A 7,588-nucleotide genomic window follows, 5' to 3' on the forward strand; every position below is an offset into this window, starting at 1 on the left:
AATTACACATAGACTTATACAGTATACACCGAGAATTTATATATATATATATATATATATACGTATATATACGTATATATATATATATATATATATCCGTACTGTATATATTTGAAAAATCAATCTAACGAGATATCCAAGTCCTTTTAGACTTTAGACTCCTAATCAAATTCGTCCGAAAGATACGTTCTGAAACGAGAAGTAAAAGAAAGATAAAATAGGACAATGAAGAACATTTATCACCACTAGCCACCCATTGAGATACTCCCGCTAGAGAGTTATTGGGTCCTTTGACTGGCCAGACCAAGGTCTATAGACCTTGTGCCCGATAGTACAACAGTGGACCCCTCTCTGGTTACGGGTCATTATTCCTTTGCGTACGCATACACCAAATAGTCTAGCTTAGTCTTTACGCCGTGCAAGTGGAACATTGAAGACTCACTCCACGTCCCGGAAATTAGAGCCACCGTTAGGACCGGGGAGGTTATTCAGAATTAAATTAAAGAAGTTGGACAGGAAAGTGGAAGATGAGAAACGAGAATTGAACTTACGTAGGAGGCTGAAAATGGTTGCCTATATTACAAAACCCTCCTACGTAGGAAAAGTAATGAGGTTATAGCACCCAGTTATGTCCTTCAATAAGGGTTTGCTGTAATCTAATCTCGCACTATTTTATAGATAATTAACATTGAAACCAAGCGAAGTAATATTACTGAATATGCGTCTATATAAACTGTAGTGGAAGGTTGAGCTAACATACAGAAAATAGGACTTGCAAGGACTTCCTTATTGCCTATTGGACGGGGGTTCGAAACCCGCTCATGATTGATAGTTTCTTTTAGTGTCTGCAACTTCACCATCCTTGGGACCAAGGGATGTGGGTGCCTTGAAAAGCATGTAGGTTTACCTTCTGAGTTATCAGCAGCCATTGCCTGGCCCTACCTGGTCCTATCTTGGGCGCAGATCATGTGTATATATGGTTAGTATCTAGGACATTGTCTTGTCCCCTGTCTGTGCCTTTCATGGGTGACTTTTAAACTTCTAAAGTGATGAACATTGGATTTTGTAATGCGTAGAACAGTTGGAGATGGTGGAGAAGAATTGTACTGGATTGGTAATAGGAAATTAGCTGATCTAGAGTGTGCTGATGTGCTGTCCTTATTAGCAGAATACCACAGTATTTACAATGCTTGCTTACCAGATTGTATGAAATATCACACGAGGTTCGGCTCAAGATAAGTAGAAGTAAGACGGAGATGAGAACGGAATATGCAATATCATTGGAAGGCGAAAGGATTTATGTGGTAGAATCATTCAAGTATTTATGAACTATGATCTCTAATGCAGGGTCTTTAGAATTGGAGTTTAGGGAAAGATTAAAAAAAAGAAGCAAACCAAACAATGGCTAGGTTAAATAAAATGTGGAAATCCAATCGCCTGAAATTACATAAAAAAACAGGCTATATATCAGTTTAGTGAGATCTGTGTTACTGTATGGACATGAATCATGGTATGACAATCTCCAACAAATTTAGTATATTTGAGGTCAAAGCCAAGCCCTCAGAAGAATATTAGGAGTTAAATGGCAGGACAAGATTAAAAATTAAACTATAAGAGAGATTATTCGAGCGCCATTTGTGGATGAGATCATGGCGTGGGGTAGTTGGAGATGGTTTGGGCATGCTCTTCCTACTTCCCAAGAGAGCTTAATTTACAAAACTTTCAACTGTGCTCCACAAGGCACTAAAAGAGCTGAAAAACCCAGGACTACATGGCTGTAGACTATGCAGCGTGAAGTAGATGATGAATGGAGAAGTATTGAAGTAAAAGCTCAAGATAGAGACGACTGGTGAAATTTAAGAGTCCCTTTACGTCAGTTAAGAGTAGATGAGGATGATGATTACAACGAAACAGATAATTTAACTCTTGTTCTGAACAAACAACTCAGATTTCACAGACAAGGTCATTATACAGTACATCCTCCATCAACAGCCTCTAAGAATCAAATGTTAAGAAATACCTTTAATTAATTTCAGTGTCAATTCCAAGAATTCATATCTCCAAAGGTGTTGTTTAAGCAAAGACAAAAAATAAAAGAAAAAATATCCTATTTCCTGGAGGAGAGACATATCAGAGTTCATTATCCCAAAAATTTGACAAAGATTCTCCTATTTTTATCGAATGGCTTCTGGTAATGAAGTTTTTTTTTTTTTTTTTTTTCTCAAGATCTGTCATTTATTGAACAAAAGTCTCTCTACTCAATTATGAACCTTTCTGTGCTCTTAGAAGAGTTGATCATTAGACGAACAAGATTTGAACTTTTTATTGGCCATTTGATATTATTTAGACTTAGGGAGGTTATTATTATTATTATTATTATTATTATTATTATTATTATTATTGTTGTTGTTGTTGTTATTAGCTAAGCTGCAACTGTAGTTGAAAAAGCAAGATGCTATAAGCTCAAGGGCTCTAGGGCTCCAATAAGGAAAAATAGCCCAGTGCGGAAAGGAAACAGGGAAATAAATAAACTACAAGAGAAGGAATGGACAATTAAAATAAAATATTTTAAGAACAATAACACCATTAAAATAGATCTTTCATATATAAACTATAAAATCTTCAAGAAAAGAAAAGAGACAAATAAATAACACAGAACACTGTGCCCTAGTGTACCCTCAAGCTACTCTTAGAGATAAAGTCTCACTCTACTGATGGTCTGTTATCCAGCGCTCCAGTCACTGTCCGGTGAAATATTGTTATGGTTTTAAATTCACACTGGCGCTCCGGTCCGCTCTCGCTCCCGTCTCTCTCCGGTCATGATAGAAAATTAGAATCAATATATACAATAACAGGCTAATGTTCACTGGTATCACTGAACAATATTCCTATACAATTATGCTTTTTCCTTATACTTATAATTTTGCCAAGACACTGATCGGACTGAGAGTGTGAACGCCCCAGTAACTAGACCGAACCGAGAGCAGTTCAGTTCAGTTCAGTAAAGATTGTCTTGCCTTATGTAAGACACGGGCTCTTGGGTTGGCAGCCCGTAAGCGAATTTAATTGGAATTTACTTTAATTAACTTTGAAGAGGGAGTCTTATAATGTTAAAAGGTTCAGTTAACTTACATTAATACAAGTGAGATTAAGATTATACCATGAGTGTGATATATTACTTTAAAACTAATTGATTATAAACTACGTTAAATTAGGTAGCGTCAAAGTAGTGGTAGTTTCGAATGAACTGTTTATCCTCATTCAGCAGCATGGAATTTGGTTTCCAGGTGGGGGGGGGGGGGTTAATGACAAAATGCCATGCTTCCCACGGGATGGCTTCTGCAGAGCAGGTATAAGAAATCTCGTATAATTGAATGAGGGAATATATGAACCGATAGTGTGAGTCAACCCTGAAGAGTCGAGATTGACTCATTGGGCTGGTAATTCTCTTCATTTTATTAACAAATGCCTTATTCTGAGAAAGTCTAATCTTGAGTAAAATTAACTTTTCGCTGTCAACATTTAGACGAGTTTCGGTCTTTAAAGTCTGATTAGATTGTAGGCTCTTTATTTCTCAAAGCCTTTGAGATGTATTAGGTAATATTACATCAGCCATTAATGTTTTAAAAAGCTTTTATTTTACGGGGATGTCGTAAGTCTTTAAACTTTCAGATCCGTAACTACGTAAGAATGAAAATATCAGGGGACTTTTGATTTTATAACACTTAACTGCTCATTAAGAGTTTTTTTTTTTTATTTATTTATTTTTTCTAACCTAAGTATTTTTTAGTAAATATGGGTTTGTTGATAAGTAGCTCAAGGTAGGAGTTGCTTGGAGGGAGACTTATTTATCCAGTGGTAGATTTAATCCGAGAGTAACATTTCCATCCCAAGTTTTAATCATGTGGTAAAGTATCCATCTCAATTTTCATCTGCCAATGACCTCTGTATTCAAAATTTTTATCCAGTGGTATCATCCCCATCCCAAGTTTTAATCATGTGGTAAAGTATCCGTTTCAAATTTTGATCTGCCAGTGACCTCTATATTCAAAATTTTTATCCAGTAGTATCATCTCCATCCCAAGTTTTAATCATGTGGTAAAGGGTCCATCTCAAATTTTGATCTGCCAGTGACGTCTGTATTCAAAATTTTGATCCGGCAGTATCATCTCCATCCTAAGTTTTAATCATGTGGTAAAGTATCCGTCTCAAATTTTGATCTGCCAATGACCTCTGTATTCAAAATTTTTATCCAGTAGTATCATCTCCATCCCAAGTTTTAATCATGTGGTAAAGTATACATTTCAAATATTCATTTGCCAGTGACCTCTGTATTCAAAATTTTTGATCCAGTAGTATCGTCTCCATCCCAAGTTTTAATCATGTAAAGTATCCGTCTCAAATTTTGATCTGCCAGTGACCTCTGTATTCAAAATTTTGATCCATCCCAAGTTTTGATCTGGCAATAGTATCTCCATCTCGATACCAACGTTTGATCCAATGGTGGTATCTCCATCGTAAACTGAAATTCATTGGTAACATCCTTATACAAATTTTGATCTGGTGGTAAAATTTCAATCCTATATTTTTATCAGATAGTGATAATTATTTCCTTCCAAAAGGATGTGTGATTAAAGAAAAAAAAACAGTATTTATTAGAATAGGTAAACTACTCTGGCAAGTGTAGTAGGATACCAAATAAAAAAAAGTTTTTAAAGCAAGCTGTTTAATCTAAATCAAGTATGGCCTGATTATGTTATATATATATATATATATATATATATAGATAGATAGATAGATATAGATATAATGTGTGTATACAAAACAAATGCTGCTGTTTCTAGCCCACTGCAGGACAAAAGCCTCAAACATGTCTTAGCCATGTCTGGGGTTTAGCCATTTTCATCACCACGCTGACCATTGCAGGTTGGTGATGGTGGTAGACTTTCGTCTGATCCCTCACATGCAAACTAACCTAGTATGGGGGAGTCCTGATTAGTCCAGCTTTAGCGATTATGGTGATACACAAACCATTTCACGACGTTAAGGTATCCCCACTCAGAAAAGGATATATATATATATATATATATAGATATATATATATATAGATATATATATATATATATAGTATATATATATATATATATATACCGTATACATGATGTATATATTCATACATATATATAAATATAAATGCATATATATATATATATATATATTTACTGTATATATCACACTTTGAAAAGGGTCAGTAACAATAATTCGATCCAGCTAAAGTGGCAAAGTTCAGCGCACACCATTAGCAGTATTGCTCGACCAAGCCATTCACTTTGTTTTATGCGTATTGCAAGTTGCATTAAAGGAAAGTGTGCGTGAGAAGAACAAAGACGACGACACAGAAAGCGCGCTCTCTCTCTCTCTCCTCTCTCTCTCTCTCTCAATAGCTCGAAACAGCTTAGCATAGCATAACTTCAACAGAACAAAACAAAAATATTTCCGTCATTATATTCACTGATAGGTGATTCTCTCTCTCTCTCTCTCTCTCTCTCTCCTCTCTCTCTCTCTCTCTGCCAATATCTCGAAACAGCATAGCATAGCATAACTTCAACCGAACAAAACAAAAATATTTCCATCATTATATCTAGTGATAGGTGATTCTCTCTCTCTCTCTCTCTCCTCTCTCTCTCTCTCTCAATTAGCTCGAAACAGCTTAGCATAGCATAACTTCAACAGAACAAAACAAAAATATTTCCGTCATTATATTCACTGATAGGTGATTCTCTCTCTCTCTCTCTCTCTCTCTCTCTCTCTCTCTGCCAATATCTCGAAACAGCATAGCATAGCATAACTTCAACCGAACAAAACAAAAATATTTCATCATTATATTTAGTGATAGGTGATTCTCTCTCTCTCTCTCTCTCTCTCTCTCTCTCTCTCCAGCATAACATAGCAATGCTTCAACAGAAGAAAACAAAAACATTTCCATCATTATATTTTCTGATAGGTGATTCTCACGGCCTCGTTTACCTCTCTCTCTCTCTCTCTCTCTCTCTCTCTCTCTCTCTGAACCAATGATCGATTGAGTGATTAAGAGAGTAATATAGCAGCCATTAGTGAGGATTATGATAACAAACAACGGGAAACATATTGGAAATTTGTGTCGAATTCAATGGAATAACTAATATAACTGTGATTATTTCATAAATAGAGTAATTAAAGAATATGTCAAAGAACCATGAGGTTAAAGAATATATTTGTTTAGGTAAATTCCATCAAACGTGAAGGAAATTAATTAAACATATTCAGCATTATTTTTTTACGACAATTAGTACTACCTGGCTGACTAAAGTAATTAATTCTAATGTTTGATAAAACCCCGTCATTTTCCTCAATGTCAAAATTATAAATAAAACAAATCAAGAACAAGATTAACGAATAATTACATATTTACGAACGATATGCATTGCTGAAGGGGATGTACACAGACAGATAAAATCGATGTCTGTGTGAGAGAGAGAGAGAGAGAGAGAGAGAGAGAGAGAGAGAGGGATTTATTGAGAACGACGGAGCTGGAGATAATTTAGAGTGAGTTCGAGTGCGTAATTACATTGTCTTCATTTCTCTGGAATCATATTCGGGAATCATTCCTTCTCTTGGAATCATATTCGGGAATCATTCTTTCTCTTGGAATCATATTCGGGAATCATTCCTTCTCTTGGAATCATATTCGGGAATCATTCCTTCTTTTGGAATCATATTCAGGAATCATTGCTTCTCTTGGAATTATATTCGGGAATCATTCCTTCTCTTGGAATTATATTCGGGAATCATTCCTTCTCTTGGAAGCATATTCGGGAATCACGGACGAAGTAATATAGCTCAAGATATCATATCCGTAACGAAACAAAGAGAACTCTCATTGTTGTTCCCTGGCAGATTCTCCCCCCCCCCTATCTCTGTCTCTCTCTCTCTGTCTCTCTCTCTCTCTCTCTCTCTCTCTCTCTCTCTCTCGAAACAGCATAACATAGCATAGCTTCAACAGCACAAAATCAATCAAAACATTTTCATCCATATGTTTCTCTGATAGGTGATTCTCTCTCTCTCTCTCTCTCTCTCTCTCTCTCTCTCTCTGTCAGTATCTCGAAACAGCATAACATAGCATAGTTTCAACAGCACAAAATCAATCAAAACATTTTCATCCTTATTTTTCTCTGATATGTGATTCCTCTCTCTCTCTCTCTCTCTCTCTCTCTCTCTCTCGAAACAACATAACGTAATTTCAACAGAACAAAAACACATTTCCATTAATTTTACCTATGTTCTCTCTCTCTCTCTCTCTCTCTCTCTCTCTCTCTCGACAGCATAACATAGCATAGCTTCAACAGAACAAAGCAAAGATATTTCCATCCATCATTATATTCATTGATAGGTAATTCTCATTGCCTCTTTTACCTCTCTCTCTCTCTCTTCTCTCTCTCTCTCTCTCTCTCTACAATTTCCCCGAAGCTAATTACCGTTCGACATGTGACTTCTGGGGCCGAGGATAATTGACTGTTGTTTAGCTCTCACACCTGGGTCGCGAGATGAA

The sequence above is a fragment of the Palaemon carinicauda genome, chromosome 9, assembly GCF_036898095.1.
Source record: "Palaemon carinicauda isolate YSFRI2023 chromosome 9, ASM3689809v2, whole genome shotgun sequence".
NCBI lineage: Eukaryota > Metazoa > Arthropoda > Malacostraca > Decapoda > Palaemonidae > Palaemon > Palaemon carinicauda.